This window comes from Saccoglossus kowalevskii, chromosome 17, assembly GCF_978046115.1.
Source record: "Saccoglossus kowalevskii chromosome 17, keSacKowa6.1, whole genome shotgun sequence".
In the NCBI taxonomy this organism is placed as follows: Eukaryota; Metazoa; Hemichordata; class Enteropneusta; family Harrimaniidae; genus Saccoglossus; species Saccoglossus kowalevskii.
In genome coordinates, this window is record NC_140657.1 from 1,727,659 (window position 1) to 1,748,931 (window position 21,273).

Here is a 21,273-nt window from a genome sequence, read left to right on the forward strand (position 1 = left end):
ATATATCGGTAATTGTTGAGAGTTGAACATATATCGGTAATTGCTAAGAGTTGAACATATATCGGTAATTGTTGAGAGTTGAACATATATCGGTAATTGTTGAGAGTTGAACATAAATCGGTAATTGTTGAGAGTTGAACATATATCGGTAATTGCTGAGAGTTGAACATATATCGGTAATTGTTGAGAGTTGAACATATATCGGTAATTGCTGAGAGTTGAACATATATCGGTAATTGCTGAGAGTTGAACATAAATCGGTAATTGTTGAGAGTTGAACATAAATCGGTAATTGCCGAGAGTTGAACATATATCGGTAATTGCTGAGAGTTGAACATATATCGGTAATTGCTGAGAGTTGAACATATATCGGTAATTGCTGAGAGTTGAACATAAATCGGTAATTGTTGAGAGTTGAACATATATCGGTAATTGCCGAGAGTTGAACAAATATCGGTAATTGCTGAGAGTTGAACATATATCGGTAATTGCTGAGAGTTGAACATATATCGGTAATTGTTGAGAGTTGAACATACATCGGTAATTGTTGAGAGTTGAACATATATCGGTAATTGCTGAGAGTTGAACATATATCGGTAATTGCTAAGAGTTGAACATAAATCGGTAATTGCTGAGAGTTGAACATATATTGGTAATTGCTGAGAGTTGAACATAAATCGGTAATTGTTGAGAGTTGAACATATATCGGTAATTGCTGAGAGTTGAACATAAATCGGTAATTGCTGAGAGTTGAACATATATCGGTAATTGCTGAGAGTTGAACATAAATCGGTAATTGCTGAAAGTTGAACATAAATCGGTAATTGCTGAGAGTTGAACATAAATCGGTAATTGCTGAGAGTTGAACATAAATCGGTAATTGTTGAGAGTTGAACATATATCGGTAATTGCTGAGAGTTGAACATATATCGGTAATTGTTGAGAGTTGAACAAATATCGGTAATTGCTGAGAGTTGAACATATATCGGTAATTGTTGAGAGTTGAACATATATCGGTAATTGCTGAGAGTTGAACATATATCGGTAATTGCTGAGAGTTGAACATAAATCGGTAATTGTTGAGAGTTGAACATAAATCGGTAATTGCCGAGAGTTGAACATATATCGGTAATTGCTGAGAGTTGAACATATATCGGTAATTGCTGAGAGTTGAACATATATCGGTAATTGCTGAGAGTTGAACATAAATCGGTAATTGTTGAGAGTTGAACATATATCGGTAATTGCCGAGAGTTGAACAAATATCGGTAATTGCTGAGAGTTGAACATATATCGGTAATTGCTGAGAGTTGAACATATATCGGTAATTGTTGAGAGTTGAACATACATCGGTAATTGTTGAGAGTTGAACATATATCGGTAATTGCTGAGAGTTGAACATATATCGGTAATTGCTAAGAGTTGAACATAAATCGGTAATTGCTGAGAGTTGAACATATATTGGTAATTGCTGAGAGTTGAACATAAATCGGTAATTGTTGAGAGTTGAACATATATCGGTAATTGCTGAGAGTTGAACATAAATCGGTAATTGCTGAGAGTTGAACATATATCGGTAATTGCTGAGAGTTGAACATAAATCGGTAATTGCTGAAAGTTGAACATAAATCGGTAATTGCTGAGAGTTGAACATAAATCGGTAATTGCTGAGAGTTGAACATAAATCGGTAATTGTTGAGAGTTGAACATATATCGGTAATTGCTGAGAGTTGAACATATATCGGTAATTGTTGAGAGTTGAACATAAATCGGTAATTGCTGAGAGTTGAACATAAATCGGTAATTGTTGAGAGTTGAACATATATCGGTAATTGCTGAGAGTTGAACATATATCGGTAATTGCTGAGAGTTGAACATATATCGGTAATTGCTGAGAGTTGAACATATATCGGTAATTGTTGAGAGTTGAACATATATCGGTAATTGCTGAGAGTTGAACATATATCGGTAATTGCTGAGAGTTGAACATAAATCGGTAATTGTTGAGAGTTGAACATAAATCGGTAATTGCCGAGAGTTGAACATATATCGGTAATTGCTGAGAGTTGAACATATATCGGTAATTGCTGAGAGTTGAACATATATCGGTAATTGCTGAGAGTTGAACATAAATCGGTAATTGTTGAGAGTTGAACATATATCGGTAATTGCTGAGAGTTGAACATATATCGGTAATTGCTGAGAGTTGAACATAAATCGGTAATTGCCGAGAGTTGAACATATATCGGTAATTGTTGAGAGTTGAACATATATCGGTAATTGCTGAGAGTTGAACATAAATCGGTAATTGTTGAGAGTTGAACATATATCGGTAATTGCCGAGAGTTGAACAAATATCGGTAATTGCTGAGAGTTGAACATATATCGGTAATTGCTGAGAGTTGAACATATATCGGTAATTGTTGAGAGTTGAACATATATCGGTAATTGCCGAGAGTTGAACATATATCGGTAATTGCTGAGAGTTGAACATATATCGGTAATTGCTGAGAGTTGAACATAAATCGGTAATTGCTGAGAGTTGAACATAAATCGGTAATTGTTGAGAGTTGAACATATATCGGTAATTGCCGAGAGTTGAACATATATCGGTAATTGCAAAGAGTTGAACATAAATCGGTAATTGCTGAGAGTTGAACATATATCGGTAATTGCTGAGAGTTGAACATAAATCGGTAATTGCTGAAAGTTGAACATAAATCGGTAATTGTTGAGAGTTGAACATATATCGGTAATTGCTGAGAGTTGAACATATATCGGTAATTGTTGAGAGTTGAACATAAATCGGTAATTGCTGAGAGTTGAACATAAATCGGTAATTGTTGAGAGTTGAACATATATCGGTAATTGCTGAGAGTTGAACATATATCGGTAATTGTTGAGAGTTGAACATATATCGGTAATTGCTGAGAGTTGAACATATATCGGTAATTGCTGAGAGTTGAACATATATCGGTAATTGTTGAGAGTTGAACATATATCGGTAATTGCTGAGAGTTGAACATATATCGGTAATTGCTGAGAGTTGAACATATATCGGTAATTGTTGAGAGTTGAACATATATCGGTAATTGCTGAGAGTTGAACATAAATCGGTAATTGCTGAGAGTTGAACATATATCGGTAATTGTTGAGAGTTGAACATATATCGGTAATTGCTGAGAGTTGAACATATATCGGTAATTGTTGAGAGTTGAACATAAATCGGTAATTGCTGAGAGTTGAACATAAATCGGTAATTGTTGAGAGTTGAACATATATCGATAATTGCTGAGAGTTGAACATATATCGGTAATTGCTGAGAGTTGAACATATATCGGTAATTGCTGAGAGTTGAACATAAATCGGTAATTGCTGAGAGTTGAACATATATCGGTAATTGTTGAGAGTTGAACATATATCGGTAATTGTTGAGAGTTGAACATATATCGGTAATTGCTGAGAGTTGAACATATATCGGTAATAGTTGAACATATATCGGTAATTGCTGAGAGTTGAACATATATCGGTAATTGCTGAGAGTTGAACATATATCGGTAATTGCTGAGAGTTGAACATATATCGGTAATTGTTGAGAGTTGAACATATATCGGTAATTGCTGAGAGTTGAACATATATCGGTAATTGCTGAGAGTTGAACATAAATCGGTAATTGCTGAGAGTTGAACATGTATCGGTAATTGCTGAGAGTTGAACATATATCGGTAATTGCCGAGAGTTGAACATAAATCGGTAATTGCTGAGAGTTGAACAAATTAAAACCTCTAACGCAACTGCAAACTCGGTATATTCATATGTGCATGTGGTACTGCTTTTCTCGTGCCTAGTTATTTATTTATGTGTTTCGATGTACGTTTTTCATTAGGTATGGTGGTTCTAGACATCAATGGTAAACTTCCATAGACACCCATTCTCTGAAGAAAGCCACAACGAATAAGCTTACCGTGCAGTTGTGTTGTACGAGCTATCATACTTTTAAATGATGTCATATTTGTTGATAAATTCTACTCCATTATTGATTATCAATTCACATGATTACAAAATATACTCGTATTTGTATATATCATTAAACCTTCTCACAGTTTTGTGTTCATGAACTCCCGATTAATGATTGCCGGTTAGGTATGATATATTACCTTTGCCATAGAGAAGAATTTTCATCTTAATTAATACATATAGAAGTTCAAGTCTAATTGGAAATCTTTGGTTAGATATCATTATAACATTATAGAAAATTGTATGAATCTCAATAAGTGAAATAAATTCGATGTTTTCTTCCCCAAGGTATGAATAAGCACGTTTTGTCAAAGAACACATGATGATGTACTCGCAATACTAGCGTTTCTGATTTAAAAATTCTAAGTCGAAGTGTTCCTAATACTAGTTGTACTGTAAGAACACTACCAAGACTACCTACAAAAACATTGAATATAGTTAGTCGTTGAACAATCAGATGTATAACTTCACGTCTCATCTAAATACCAATCTGCTTTCGCTCAATTAGGGCATACACTATATCCGTGTCAATAGTGACGTAATGCATAATGGTACAAAACCATGTAAAGTGTTTATAAATGTATGCAATGCATCATGGATAAATCAAACTGCCAATGACATTATTTACACGCCACCAAAGATTATGAGGAAGATCATGTGTGTGTTCACGTGAACACGCAAAGAAATTTGATAAATGTGACCCAATGAATCTTGGGTAAATAAAGTCGGCGATGATGTTATCAGGTACGCATCCAAGGTTTGTGGTAAGGTCAAGTATGCGCTCAAGTATGTGCAATGCAGTAAGTAGTTATGACGTCATCAATACTCCAGGTATATGCATACATCAAACTACTCAAGAGGAGTAGGCTTAACTGCTGCCATATTTTAAATGAGAGATAAAATTTAAAAACATAAATGACCCTATAATGACAGATGTGATCAAGTTGGTTGATTAATAGTATGAAACCATTAGGCAACCAGTCAGGGTTTGGAGTAACGTCAAGTATGCAGAAGTATACTAATAAATGGTCCTAGACGTTTTTCCAAATGTACTATTGTCAAATTCAATAATTCAATTCAATGGTTACTGACCCTGACAACCCCCATTCACCTCATTCTTAGATGGATCACAGCGCAATACATACACTTCCACACAAGCATGATTGTCTATGCCCAAAATAGCATGTTAGAATTTCTGCCTTTGAGCATTGAGCTTTTTTAGGCTTCGATTGGTCATAATAAAATGAGATGGACAGCCAAAACGATGGAGGAATAGACGGAAGGATTAATTCGTGAAACACTCTCAGACATACATCATTTTAGATAAGTATTGTCAATATCGGAAATAACATTCACACAGTGAATGTTGGTCATATTAATAATAAGTATTTTAATTAATTTGAATATGTTGAATACATTTGCCTTGGAAAGCCATTTATAAAAAACAACTATTTTTGGGAAACATTTATCCATAACATCATCAAATGAATATTCAGTAGTATGTGACCTATGTTGCCCTTTTAAAATTACCATAAAACATTGTTGCAAGTATTCGACGCCAAGCATTCTGAGATATAGTGCTCCTATTGACAGTTCGCAAGGTACGTAATTTGTATTCATGTGTCTCAAACACATTTATACTCATGTTTGTTGAACAAAAAAAACGTGAGCAAAGTACATAGAGTGGAGAAATTCGGCCATATATTTTGGGATACCTTTATATCGTACATTTTGTTTTTAAATAGATTACGCCACGTATTGTATTGCAGCGTCACATAGATTGCTTTACTGTATTTTCTGTTATTTTCTGGTAAGGTAAGTAACAACCAAATGGCCTCAAATACAAAAGTCATTTTGGGTTTGAAATGTAGTACATACCAGGTAATGAATCGAATAAATTACAAACTCAGCTTATCCATAATTTCAACAATCAATCAATGCTAGACACATAAATCGAATATACAAGGGAATATATATGTACAATTTGCTAATTTCATTTGAATCTTGTCTTTCCAACAGAGTAATTGAAATTGAAAATGAAGAAATCAGTGGCCTTTTTTCTAATACTCACTATTAAGAATTAATAATTAATAATCAGCATATCAATTGTTCCAAAAATAGCATATTAATGTGCATACTAAATAACATAATGTACGGTTATATAACTGACTGAAGTAATGTAAAAACTGAAGTAATTGGATTTGAGCGAATAGATGAATGAATGTTTCAAAATGTAGGCTGAATCAAACTGCCAATGACATTATCGTATGCGCTACCAATGATTATGAGGAAGATCAATTGATTGTTCATTCACGTAAAGAAATGTGTATGACCTCTACCATTTTAAATAATGCAACATGGGTAAATTAAGTCGCCTATGATGTTACAAGGGCTCATACCACTAATTGAAACTCCATAGACGACATTGTTAACATATGAGTAGATTGCTATATGAATATGATAACCAAAGTTGAAAACATGACTCTAAAATGAGAAATCAACACGCCAGTAATCAGATCAACGACATGAAAAATAAAACGCACATGTTGGCCATCAGCTCAAACTCTTGCAAAACAGGAGTCTCACCTTTTACCGAAGTGATGCAAACAAAATTCATTGGTTTTTGCAAGGCATTTAAATTACGAACAGTGATTGGTTGATTAGTGGCATGAGATCATCAGGCACCCAGTCAGGATTTGTAGTAAGGTCAAGTATGCGCTCAAGTATGCGCAATGCAGTTATTACGTCATCAACTAATCCATGTATGCACATACATCAACCTACTCAAGAAGGGGACGCTTAACTACTGCCATATTTTAATTGAAAGATCACGTGATTTATGTACTAATAAATGGTCTTAGACGTTTCTTCCAAATGTAGTATTGTCAAATTGAATAACAGTGAAAAGATAGAGGGCAAGCTACCGATGTGGGTGCTCGTTACTGACTCTGACTGCTGGTCATATTAGTAACAAGTAAATATTCTTATTATTTGAATATGTTGAATACATTTGCCTTGGAAAGCCATGTTATAAACGATTTTTTGTGTGCAATTGCCTTTCCTGGGAAACATCACATTTTTATCTACAGCAACATCATAAATATTTAGTAGTATGTGACGTATGGAATAAATTATTATAAAACATTGTTGGAAGTACTCGAAGCCCAGCATTGTTGCCTCTATTGACAGTCGGCAATGTGCGTATTTATGTATCTTAAAAAAATACTTATGTTTGTTAAATAAGTGAGAAAAACGTGAAGGCAATATGGAGCAAAGTGTATAAACTAGAGTAATATAGCTACGTATTTCAGGATACCTTCATATTGTACATTTTGTTTTTAAATAGTTTATTCCACGGATTGTAAGTATGACAGCCTCCCACAGTTTGAATTTCTGTATATTTTATGTCACAATAAAACAGTAGATGCAAAGAGAAACAACCAAATAGCCTCAAGTACATAAGTCATTTTGGGTTTCAAATGTAGACATACCAGATAATGAATCATATTAATTACAAACTCAGCTTATCAATATTTTCAACAATCAATCAATGTTAAACACATATGTCAATACATAACTGGAATATTAATCAAATGAGAATATATAAGAATAACATATTCTGATTATATTCACTTCTACTTAGGGTGAGCTATGAAAACTCTTGTATGAATTTAGAGTACACATAATCACCTGTACAATTTATATTTTTAAGATAAAACCTATTCGGCATTGGTGTACTCGTGGGACCATAAATAGTCAATCAAATCGTGTTTAGTAATATCTTGCAACATTCGAATCTGTAGTGTTCAATTTTCACTATTAATAATCAATAATTGTCCCAAGTCCAAGGCCTGCTTATTGCTATTGAGAGGGACACCCACGGAACTCATACTGGACAGGGGATTCTTTCACCACTGGAATGGGGTAGACAAGACAATAGTATTTAAAATGAAATATCAAGTTAAAGCTCTTGGCTTTAATACCTCTCAAAATATTTACAAGAGACAAAGCACATAATAATACAATGAATAAATTCACTAAAATACATGATTGCCTAGGAAAGTGAGAATAGATGATGTCTCACAGTTCCAGAATGTGGAAATTGATGACAATCAATGACACAGAAATGCTTGCAGAGGAACGCTGATATTCTGGAGGGCACTGCACTGCTGAGATCGCAGAGCAGCTCATACAAATCTCACAGAATGATGATTGAAGCCTGTATCACTTGTCACACAATATCGCAGCAGCAACGCACAGGGTACTCAGTTGAAATGGTGGACCACAACTGCCCCCAGTCTAGCCTATTTATGGCCCAGATTCAGACATGAGCCAATCAGAATGTGGTCTTGTTAGCAGCTATCTCCCGTAGGCTAGTCAGTAGATCGTAATTATCCTTTGTTATGTAAATCACAAGCACACCTGGTAGAATCAAATTGTCCTTCCAGAGTTGAAAACAAGTATGACCTGTCAATCACCTTTATGACAGGTATCACACGGCAATGCACACAATTGTTTCCCATGATTCCATGCACATTTCTATTTGCAGGATTTGAGGTAATATGACAAAAACATAGAATAAAGGATGCTGACAATAATCAACATCAGTTTGCTTATCTTCTTTTTTTCATTTGTTACATGCACAAATCTGCCGTATACTCATCTGCTTGCTTGTTCGATTCAAAGCATTTGTCTAAGTTTCTTAACAATTCTTTTTGGTGTGATTCAAGACTTTGTTAAGCTCCAACTCTTGACTCTAATACGAAATGTGTCATTGAAACACTTTTCTGTCGTTAACACACATTGTCATAAGCCTTGCATAGCCTAAACATCTATAAACCAGTCGCAAGATTTGTTGGCTATTTTGCCACAGGCAACCTTATATTGTGTGATCAGTCACCTCATTACACACTGTCATTTCCAATAACATCATACTTACAATACGTGTTTGTAATTATTTAAAAGACGTGTTTTACAGATGACTCAATATGACTCAATATCTCAACAATAACGAACTCAGATTGATAATATAAACATCGTTGTCTAAAATTACTGCAGTTAAACTTGGGGTAAAACATCAGTTTACACGACTTAATATAGCTTGAGGATGATATGCATTTACAAATATTGACAACATATATAGTATAATTTATAAATATGCTAATTTGTGTATTCATAATTATATTATGAGAATGATATCAAATATTTTATGAATTTTGTTTTCAAACAGTTTTCTTATACATGAATTGATAAATAAATTAGATGACATAAGGGTTATTGAAAAATGCGCTAACAAATAAATCAACTGCTGCTGAACACATTAACCATAGAGTAGCGGCAGTTTATGGATATAGACATTGAGGTCTGCGAAGTCATTTGAAATGTCTATAATTTGTATTAAAGATTATTTAATAAACCAGTGTATGGTCGTTAACCAACATGCACATATGGCATCATAACAAATCATACGAAATACTTGAGTCATGTTAAGGATGTCAAGTGAATGCTTTGTCATGAATTAGTTTTCGCGTATCTGTTGACCGACTTAATTAGTTAGCTGAATTGCTGTGTTATGTCTGTCATCGTTTAGGCCTATTTGAAGTTTTGGACGGAACTTGGCTCAGTGATTTGGAACTAATTACGAGATAACCGTCGCTATTCTGACTACGATTTCTGACAGTTGGTATCCGTAGTTTTTAATGTAGTGAACAATTAATCAAAAGATATGACGTATTCAGTACTTAGTGTGATTGGCTTTATGATTGAAGGTTACGTCCTAGAGTCTTTTTACTGTTTTGTAATTGGTTAGAGTTTTGAAAATGAATAAAGTTGTTTTAGTTGGTCTTGGGGAGTACAGCAGAACAGACGCAGTCCTGGAGAGACTTGGGGCGAGCCTTGACGCAGTCTAAAAGAGTTCTGGGTCAGCCTTGCGATAGTCTTGGGGATTTTTTCCCCAGGGCGCTGTGTCTTATAGAGTGCTCGAAAGACCGACTAAAACGAGAGTTGAAACGTATTTTGTTGTGTGTGTCTTATTTGACTGTAAAGTATAAGTGACTTTCCCGATCCTGCACCTCAAGGGGATAAGATATAGAGACGAGACGAGATTCCCCCCTGGCAAGTGTGGAGAACCCGAGAGTAGAAGAGATTTACCCCCTGATACGTGGTGGAGAACCCGGGCATTGCGTCTTACACACATTGACATCCTGTGAAGAAAAGTGAAATGGCGAAGATGTGTCTTTCTTGTGAACCGAACTAACAGCTCCATGGCAGAGACGACTCAGAAACCGCGCTTGACGACTAACGACTTTACCCGAACGACACCAATGTACAACGCTGAAGAGATGAAGATTTCAGAACCCCTTACGAAGGATGAGTATCGTATAGGACTGAATAATTAAGAATTGAGCGACATTAAAGACCAGAAGATGATAAAGAACGACCCGGACTAACGCGACGACAAGAGAAGACGCTATATAGACTTTGATTAGAACTTTAGCTATCTGTGTATTGCTTAGAGAACCGCTCACTGGACACTGTAACGGACACTGTGTAACTCAAGATGTTGAACTCTTTTTCACAATCCCAACACTATTGCTTAGTAATGTAATGTATTGCTTGCTTTTCCTATCGTTTTTACCGTTTCTTTTAGTGATGTTGAATTGTATGTATGTAAGCGCCCAGATCTTTGTTTTGAAATGATATTTAGTGACATGCGAGGTCCTTTATTTAAGCACGCCTCAGTAGACAAGTATTTGCAACACAGTGTTTTGAGTTTTGTGAAGTTTTATGGTATTTTTATGAGTTTATGAGTAAGGAATATGATGGGGAGAGTGATGCCCCAATGAGTTTTTAAGAGTTTTGAGATTTGTCGAGTACAGAGATACCGACGTTTTAAGAGTTGTTGTTGTTTACGTGTTGTTCCGGAATACTTCTGACGCTTTTTGGTTTGATAGCACATTTGTAATGTTTTTTAATGTCTTTTCGGGATATGAGAGTGTGATGCGCTTATATACGTATTGTTTGATAACGCAAGCTTTTGTTCATGATTGACAGGATTATATGTAACTCAGTAGTTTCTATCGTTTTGCTTTTCCCCGTCTTTTTTGCCAGAAGAGTAATGTATTATGAAAGCGTCTTTGCATGCCGTTTGACTTTTGTTTAGATTAATGACTTATGAGTTCAGTTGAAGTTTATAAGCGTATATGACAGGAGTTTGATTAATAGCTTTTTATTCATTGTTTATTAGTTACCGCTTTGCAATGCTTTAACCGAGAGACGCATCCCTGGTAATCACGTGATCATGCTGTCGACTGCAGCGATTGGCTGATCGCTTGGTTACACCGCCACGCCTTAGTTTTTTTGACCTTTTGATATAGAGTTTGTAACCTTAGTAACGGAGACAGTGCAGCGAAGGGTTACCCTCAGTGAACTGTTTGAGAAAAGTGAGTCGATTGGTAGCCTTTCCCTTGTTTTTGATTTATAACCATTGATATTTGTGACTTTATAACCATTGTATTTAGACATTATAATCATTGTACTTAATTAGTGTGTTTTACTCTTTTTTGATTTATTCTTTTATTAGTATTGTATTTAACCTGTATGACGATGAGTAGATGACGGTATCTTTGATTTGTGAACATGTTATGCTGGGAGGCATAATCTCAGTTTGGATGAAGGGATGTGTCATGAATTAGTTTTCGCGTATCTGTTGACCGACTTAATTAGTTGATTATTAGCTGAATTGCTGTGTTATGTCTGTCATCGTTTAGGCCTATTTGAAGTTTTGGACGGAACTTGGCTCAGTGATTTGGAACTAATTACGAGATAACGTCGCTATTCTGACTACGATTTCTGACAGTTGGTATCCGTAGTTTTTAATGTTGTGAACGATTAATCAAAAGATATGACGTATTCAGTACTTAGTGTGATTGGCCTTATGATTGAAGGTTGCGCCCTAGAGCCTTTTTACTGTTTTGTAATTGGTTAGAGTTTTGAAAATGAATAAAGTTGTTTTAGTTGGTCTTGGGGAGTACAGCAGAACAGACACAGTCCTGGAGAGACTTGGGGCGAGCCTTGACGCAGTCTAAAAGAGTCTTGGGTCAGCCTTGTGATAGTCTTGGGGATTTTTTCCCCAGGGCGCTGTGTCTTATGGAGTGCTCGAAAGACCGACTAAGACAAGAGTTGAAACGTATTTTGTTGTGTGTGTCTTATTTGACTGTAAAGTATAAGTGACTTTCCCGATCCCGCACCTCAAGGGGACGAGATATAGAGACGAGACGAGATTCCCCCCTGGCAAGTGTGGAGAACCCGAGAGTAGAAGAGATTTCCCCCCTGATAACTTCTTCACAATGATTTGATAAATTAAAATGAGCAATTACAAAACTGCGCCTCAGAATTATGTTTTAACTTGTTACTTTTAGAAAAGAAATGTCCCAACGGAAGAAAGCAAGTTAGAACAATGGAAATGATAGTATATTTATTTAATCAAAAAACAACGTTTGACTGTTATGATTTAGTTACTTTATTAAAGTAGCTTATATTATTTTGAGTTGAGTTTTTGTGTTACATTGATCGAAAGATTTTAAACAAAATGAAAAAATACATTATGTGATGCAGTCTTCAACAGATGTTATTCACTGTCGCATACGACTTGTTTACCACTTCTGTGTGACTGAGAATGTTCTAGATTTTGTTTAGAAACTGGTTGAATAGGTAATAGGACACTGTAGGAGGCAATAGAAGGTAATGGAACATTCTAGAAATTGGCAGTAAGTTCCAGACTCATTATGTATGCTGATGTAATGGTCTATTTATAAACAGTGTGGGTATATATAGGGGAGTTGTTCAGCACTGAGATCAGATCGGAGATCTCGTTGAATTGTATTGGAGTTTAAGTATCTAGTTATTGGAGTAGTGGAGTTTTACCGCGTTATTGTACTTGATGTTTGCAGAGTATAATAATACCAGTACCAGTTGAAACCTCATCTGTTGGCTCCGTGTTCGTGTTTTATCATCGCCGCCAGGGAAGTCTTTTTGTTACTGTTGCCATTTTGGTATTTGAACCATCACACCTGTACTATACCAATTACGGTAATATTACGTTGCGTGTGACATCTGGGGGCTCGTCCGGGAGCAGTGAAGACATAGAAGACAACATGGCCAGCGGGATAAAAGATATGTCGAAACAAGAGTTGATGGAATGGGCAGATGAACTGGGAATGACTGGAGAAGACAAAAGGAAGTTTATTTTGGAGCAACTGAGTTCTCAGCGAGCTGAGAGACAAGCGGCGAGGGAAGAGAGAATGGCAAAAATGGAAATAGAAGCAGAGGTGAGGAAAATGGAGATAAAGGAAAAGTTTGGGCTGGAAGCGGAAGCAGGTGAAAGAGAGAAATTGCGAATGGAAGCAGAACAGCGAGAAAAGGAAAGGGAAGCAGAGGTAAGGAAAATGGAGATTGAGGAAAGAAAGGAAAAGTTACGATTGGAAGCGGAAGAAAAGGAAAGAGAATTTGAGTTGAGGAGATTAGAGCTGCAAGCAGCAATGCAGGGGTCCCAACAGGCTGATTTTGGCGGTCAACGAAATGTGGTCAGTGATGCACAGTCACCGAAGTTGCCTGCATTTGTTGATGGTAAGGACGAACTTGATAGTTATTTATTGCGGTTTGAGATGTTTGCAACGAAAGCGAGTTGGCATAGAGATGGATGGGCCACGAAATTGAGTGCGCTGTTGACTGGTAGAGCACTGGAAGTATATTCTAGGATGTCCGACATTGATGCAGTTGACTATGATCGTGTGAAGGTGGCGCTGTTGACAAGATACGATTTCACAGAGGATGGGTGCAGGAAGCGTCTCCGTGAAATTAAACCTGAAAGTTCTGAGAGTCCTGACCAGTTAATTGTGCGGCTTAAGAATTATTTTGCTAAATGGGTTGAGTTGTCAGGCACTGCAGCAACATATGATGGTGTTACCGACTTGATGGTGAAGGAGCAGTTTATTGGTGCATGTACAAGAGATCTTGCAGTTTATCTTAAAGAAAGAGCACCCAAAGATTTAGATGAGTTGGCAGTAATAGCAAAGCAGTACCTAGTGGCACATGATCGACAGTTATCCACGAAGAACCAGGTGAGGCGTAATGATAATGAGACTGCCATTAGTAATACTGATGTGGGACAGGGCAGTAGTATCCTGTGTTTTCTATGTCAGGGTGTTGGTCATCGAGCAGCACAATGTCCATCCCGCGTTACTGATGTCAACCCTGGATAAAGCCAAGTTTGCAAATGACCGAGTGATGAGATGGGCGATGACTCTGCAAGGATATAATCATCGTGTTGAGGATATTCCTGGACTGAGGAACTTTTGAACAGTATGGTAGAATGTTATTTGTGTATGACTGTATTTCATATTTTATTATATTCTACTGTATGTGATTTTCGAATTTATGTACTTATTTGAAATTGTTATCATATTCGTATTATTGACGTCGTTGCTAGTCATGTAATATTATATGTTATAATATTCTTGAGGGGGGAGGCATGTCGCATACGACTTGTTTACCACTTCCGTGTGACTGAGAATGTTCTAGATTTTGTTTAGAAACTGGTTGAATAGGTAATAGGACACTGTAGGAGGCAATAGAAGGTAATGGAACATTCTAGAAATTGGCAGTAAGTTCCAGACTCATTATGTATGCTGATGTAATGGTCTATTTATAAACAGTGTGGGTATATATAGGGGAGTTGTTCAGCACTGAGATCAGATCGGATATCTCGTTGAATTGTATTGGAGTTTAAGTATCTAGTTATTGGAGTAGTGGAGTTTTACCGCGTTATTGTACTTGATGTTTGCAGAGTATAATAATACCAGTACCAGTTGAAACCTCATTTGTTGGCTCCGTGTTCGTGTTTTATCATCGCCGCCAGGGAAGTCTTTTTGTTACTGTTGCCATTTTGGTATTTGAACCATCACACCTGTACTATACCAATTACGGTAATATTACGTTGCGTGTGACATTCACTGTCTCTGCGATGGGGTAACGTCCACTGAGTAATGCATTTTGAATTGAGATGCTGGAATGGTTTGTTTTGATTTTAAAGGGTTCTCACGCCAGCATAAATTTGGAAAGCCGGCCGTGTATTTGCGGCTTCAGAAACTGCTATGTCAATGTGATGTTTAGTATATTTTATAAATGGGGGTATTTGGTAGACTTGCATACGGCCTCTAATTTCAACATCGCGAAACAAAGTTTCTTTCGCGGTAATCCGTCTTTCGCGGTAATCCTTCTTTTGTGGTAAGGCGTTTTTCGTGGTAGGTAGGTACTTGCCTACGTTATTTACTTTAAAGAAGAATTAGCCTGCAATATAGTCCTTTCTGTGTATTTCATTTGTAGTACAAAGTAAACATAGACGTTTGGTGACATACTACTGTATGTAGGTCAGTTTATTTGTATAATCATCCATCATCATGGTTACTTGAATTACTCCGATAGTCATATCTTAAAGTAGAAGCCTACTCATATTTTTTGAGAAAGTTGGTCATAAATCACATGACAATGTTTATTGATCTATTATGTATAATTTAGGACAATAATGAGTACCCCAATATTAACAATATATAATATTTTCAGCCTATGTCACCAGGTACAATTTGAGATATTGCATAATATCTCTGTCATAAGTACCTATAGTAAAAGCGTTATAATACTATCAGAATGGCCACTATATACGAAATTACAACCGTATTTTTCGAATATTAAGTTGGTGACAACTTTTGTTAAGTGAATAACCTTGTATTGCCTGGAAATGAATAAACTCTGAGTATTTGTATTCATGAGTAGGCTTCTATCTTAAGGTCATTGCGCATTCTCGTCTTACTTGTAAATGAGCGGATTTCGTTAAGTATAATAATGTACATGTAATTGTCTGTTCAATCGATATGCTTAGCCACCGAACATTACTTCGTGACGCCAGGCTAATTCTGTCGAAAATTAAACAAAAGTAATATTTTCTTTTTTTTTATTCATTACAGCATATATTCATTTTTTTTTACAAATTACAAAAAACTGCAGTTGATTCAGTTTATATACATTACTTTAAATCGGAATTTCGTTCCCATAATGCAGTACAACACAATCAGTAACGTGCTTAAAAAAATGCTACATTTGAATTGATTTGCTTTATACTGATTTATTTCAAAATTTGGCGTTCGGATGTAAATAGATGTCAAGCATTTTATCGTAAAAATTCGAATAATATTTTCACTTCTTAGAAAGTAGTTTTTGTGAAGTTTTGATTTCCAACACAGGGGTTTGACTAGATTGCAATCTTATACTCTTACGTCACCTTGATGCCATTTCTGATGCTCACGTCCACCCTGAATATGTTGCTAAAGGGTCAACCATTTGAATTTATGGGGTTGTTGGAAAATTGTGAAATGTGCATTTTTTTTCGCGATGTCATATTTGTATATGTTTTAATATTTTCCTTACATGCAGGCTTGCATTTTTAATCATATCTTACACCCCCTGAGATTGTTCAATTGGAAAACATTACTGTTGACTGTCACATAGGAGATGCTACGCCACTTGGACTCCCCAGCCTACTCGGGGAAAACCCGCTATACATTCAGTGTTCGTTGTAAGAATTTATAACATGCTTTTTCCATGTTGCTCACGCATCCTAAGCAATTGTCAGAAACACTTACATTTGCCTGCATTTCCACTTCGGAGTTTTGTGAAACACTGCCCAAAGAACAAGCAATACAACTTAAACCAATCGCGATTCCTCTCACTGTAATAGAGGGACTGTGAACAAATCTATTTCATCGTGTCAAATTATTGTTATGTAGGCAACCAGTTTGTCCCCCACTCACTTACCCACCCACTCACTCACTCACTCACTTCAGAGTTACCAGGTCATCCGGTTAGTGGAATCGCGATCGGGGGCGTTGTGATCGTGTAACTATGTACGTGACGATATGTGTGTCGTGTCGAATTAGGCCAATGATGGCAGAAGTGGCAATCACTGGTCACCCACTGGCAAGCTGTGTTCCGAAGGCCAAACAGATGACCTCGTACCAGTCATGTGGTCAGCGTGTGGGCAATGTTGCTCTGTCGCAAAGTAATCTATAGTACTTGTGTTGCAACGATTATTGTATACAGTATACACAATACTTTGAACACAACTCGTTTAGGGAGCAAATATTTGAAATCATTGGGCGTATGGAAGAGTGTGACTAGTGTATTTTTGCGCTGTTGGGAAAATTTAAAAATTGGGGGGTTATTTGGTGTGCCCATCACCGGAGGCTAGTGGGCAGAATTCGGTATGCAAAATTTTTCAAGTCAGCAAAATTTTGCTGACCAAATCCCTGTCATAAATGGTGAGAAAAATTCCTTATCTGATTTGGTGAGCAAAATTCTGCTGACTTGAAAAATTCTGCATACCGAATTTTACGCACCACGTACCTCCTATGTCTATGAATTTGGAAGTCTTCGTTTTTATTGGAATCTTGCCGGCACTCCATACTGCGGTGCCATCGATCCCCGTGACCATAGAACAGCAATGCACACGGAGATACCCTCCCCCCACATTAAAAATCATATGTCTCAAATTCATCCCCTTGTCTACGCTTTTGAGACTTTTGTTTTCGTTCGAATATAAAATTATGCCATCCTCTTATTCAAATGCTTTGAGCTCAATTAAGTATCAGCACAGGGAGCCCAGGAACTATGATCAACTGTATGCATCGCCAAAAGGGGGGGGGGGCTATCGGCTGGTATCTAGTGTAAGCCGATATCGATAGAAACTGAATACAGTTGAACAGATCACAGATCAGTTGATCACAGTTCCTGTGGCTTCTTATGCTGGCTGAAAATGTCTTTGTAAATATATACATAATCGCCGCAATGCCCACTGCTGTATTGCAGTTCAATAGCTCACTGGAAATCTGCCTCTACAGCAAGTGGGACGATTGCCAATACTAGTCAGATTACAAGCCAGGTACCCGTTATTGAACAGACATCGAGAGTGAAACAATTAATTATCTGATATTTCGCCCTCAACGAATGAATCCGTGTTTACAATGCGTCTTATCGGGTCAGAGGTCACCTAACACGCGCTTGTCAATAGCAGTGGAAAAGTACCGGTTTACATATTGTAGTCAGAACGAACCCGTGCATTTATACATAGCGAATGTTAGCGTCGATAGTCCTGCTAAATTTCCACGGTAAGTTAAGTGAAAATGATTTACTAGTTTTTCTTGGTATGTTATTTTAATGCATTTTTTGTTTGAGTTACTAACAAAATAGAAATGCAATAACGCCAAACACCAACAAATGCATGCAATCGTGTGGATTTCACGTTAGAAAACATACCAAGCATTTATCATGTAAGCGGACTTTGATTGTTAACATTTTGCGATTTTTTCACAATTTATATATATTATACTTTTTGTCGACTGTCTTTAAATACAATGATCTATTTGTTGCTGTTAATTTAAAATTTATTTTACGCGTATCGTTTTGTGCCTGCGCCGCCGAGAATTCGGTCCAGCCCCGGCCGATCCAGTCTAGACAGTCTAGTCATTCTGTTCTTAATGTTATTTATATACTAGTATTATATACCGTTGATGTTTGTTATATATGTATTGAACACACTTTTACTGGACTATGGGACATTTGCTTGGTTAAGTTCACTGGTACATGGTCCAATTAGCCGTGTCCTTGTGCTGACGTGTGTTGCTCAATATGAAAACTTCCTGCATTGTAATTTGTATTTTAATTAAATTTATTTTATTTTGCATGGTGTTAATTTTTAACATTTAATTGCTTTTATAAATTGTAATGTTAAATTTATTTTTGGACAATCTAAAACAAATATAATTGCTGATGTGCAGATTTTCAAAGAAATAAATTATTCTGCTAATACATGTATACATTGCATTTAAGATGTTTCATGTGTTATATTGTGACCTTAAATTGGCTTTGACAATTCGAACACATCATTGTGATTGGTCAAAAAAACAGACGTGTTATGCATGTATTCATGACAGGTCACATTGATATTGATAGAAGTGATGTGATGTAATGCTAATGAATATATGCACAGGATGGGCGTGTATTGTTGGTATAATGACAGTATAATGACAGTAGACTATCATTTGCCCAGGTATATCGTGTGATATCATACAAAAATACTTGATCTAATCTGATAGCCTCTATTTACGAGATTACGAGACAGCAGTGGTCATTGAAAATTTGTGTGAAACAACTACTTGATTTGATATTTCAATATTTCTAAAAACTTCAAGTCTGCAGAACGATGCTATGTTGATGCTTCATAATAATAATAATAATTTAATAATAATAATAATTTATTGACACAACACCGATATAGTACAATACGGCAGTATGGCCACTAAATACAACTATTAACTACATTTAAAATAGAATTAACAATATATATATCAATTCATGTATATCATATATCAATCTGTCTGAGGTTGGGTCAAATAAAGTTCACCTGTTTTTATTGGTTAATTTATTACTGTAGAAACGGGAAGTGTGATAATAAAGTGGTGTTGGCTGAGTGGATCGCATTGTGTCGCATGCAATGTCAGACACATAATTTGTAGTTATTACCACTTCTGAAAACTTCACTAGTGTTTTGGTGAAAGAGAAGAAAGAGGTGTTATAAAATGTAAACATTGAAGTAAATTGGAATATTTTTTATGTCAAGAAATGTGCATTTTTTTATTGGAATCTTGTCTGAATTAAATGCCCACTTTATTTAACATAAACATTAATCACATTTGTTCACTGCGTTTACAGAACATCATTTACAGCATACATTCTGATATCAGTGTAACAGATCTGTAAATTTGTGTTATTTGTTATGTTAATTTTACTGACACATCTTTGTTTTAGAGTTCTTGTGGTAAACCTTTTAACAAAAACCTCATACTGATTACAATAGCTGACCTACTATTCCCCATACAAGTTGGTTTGTGACCCAGTAATATTACATTGCTTGCATAGACATGTCACCAGTGTTGCGTTGTAAACCAGTTAGCATTGTTACACAGCCGGAATATAACACCGTTGTTAAACCGCTGCCTCTTTGCCACATCTGGTACTTACCGCAAAAAGGCTTGGATGAAATGTGCCTACATTGCAATAGCTTGCAACTGCACCAATCAACCGACATGTAAGAAGCAGACAATCAGTGCCCTGAATCTAAAGCAAACACTGATTGGTCAATTTTTTTCATGACGTTTATTCATAAATATTCAAATCAAAGTTTGCAAATAAAGGCTTTGCCACGGTGTATTTTGCCAGATTATTTGGAGTGTAGCGGATAAATACTATGGCGAGTGAGAACTGTATTTTAACTCTGGTAAATTATGTTGGGAGTTTTGGGTTATGTTACTTAAAGTACTATAAGTTTATTTGTATACATACAAATATTAGCATGTATCAGCTTGTTGGTCATTTCACATTATTGTATTAGGAGTGACATGTATATTGTCTTTGCTTTGTGTGGTGATAGTTTTGTCGTCTAATGAGATTTGTTCAGCCATTCAAAGGCGTGCCTTAACTTAAAACTACTACTGTAAAGTCCTTTATTTTCGGCTGGAATTAATTTTTGTGTTCGCTGAAAACACGTATTTGGTTGTTTTGTATAGAGTTTATTTTATCTGAGTTAAATTATAGGAAAAAAGGTATTTCACAGGATTTTATTTTCAATGATTCTTTCCTTCAGCGAAAATAAATTCAAAGTAAAAATAAAGTAATTTACATTAAACTGATCGGGACATAGATGTGGTAAAATGAGTTTGGAACATGATTTGTTGGTAAAGTTTTAGGTGGTACTGTATATGATAAAAAAAGAAAACATCACCAATACCGCAGGAGGTAAAAATAAATTACCTTCATTGCTTTGACTTTGTCTACATATCTATAATAAGTTGGTGAATGGTTAGGTGATTTATTGAGGTTTTATAGCTCGCCTTTTTTATTATTTGCTAAAACTCGAGACTTTACAAATGTTTACCTGATGTGACATAAACCAGAGTTTATCTGTACCATGCCATACATGTATGCCCTAGAAACAATAAATGAATGTATTAAATAAAACATCTACATCAATCTAAATTGGAAACACAAGAATGAAAGGAATGTTTGAAAATGTCCTCTTTCAATAAAATCTACTAAAATTTGTTTGTGAAACGTGTGCAAGTATTCAAATAAATATCTAGGTGAGTT

General features: G+C 35.9%; 1 protein-coding gene across 2 annotated transcripts in view; it reads left to right on the forward strand.

Annotated features, from left to right (window-relative positions):
- Window positions 1-5,533: 5,533 nt before the first annotated feature.
- The window catches only part of LOC100371773 (uncharacterized), a 28,881-nt gene continuing 13,141 nt past the window's right edge, over window positions 5,534-21,273 (forward strand). Inside the window, exon 1 of one of the 2 annotated variants that reach the window (XM_085492553.1) lies at window positions 5,534-5,618. The gene's annotated coding sequence lies outside the window, so the exon portion shown is untranslated. Of the gene's footprint in view, window positions 5,619-18,098; window positions 18,237-21,273 lie in introns of those variants that run through there. The other variant, XM_002735701.4, reaches the window with a different exon arrangement.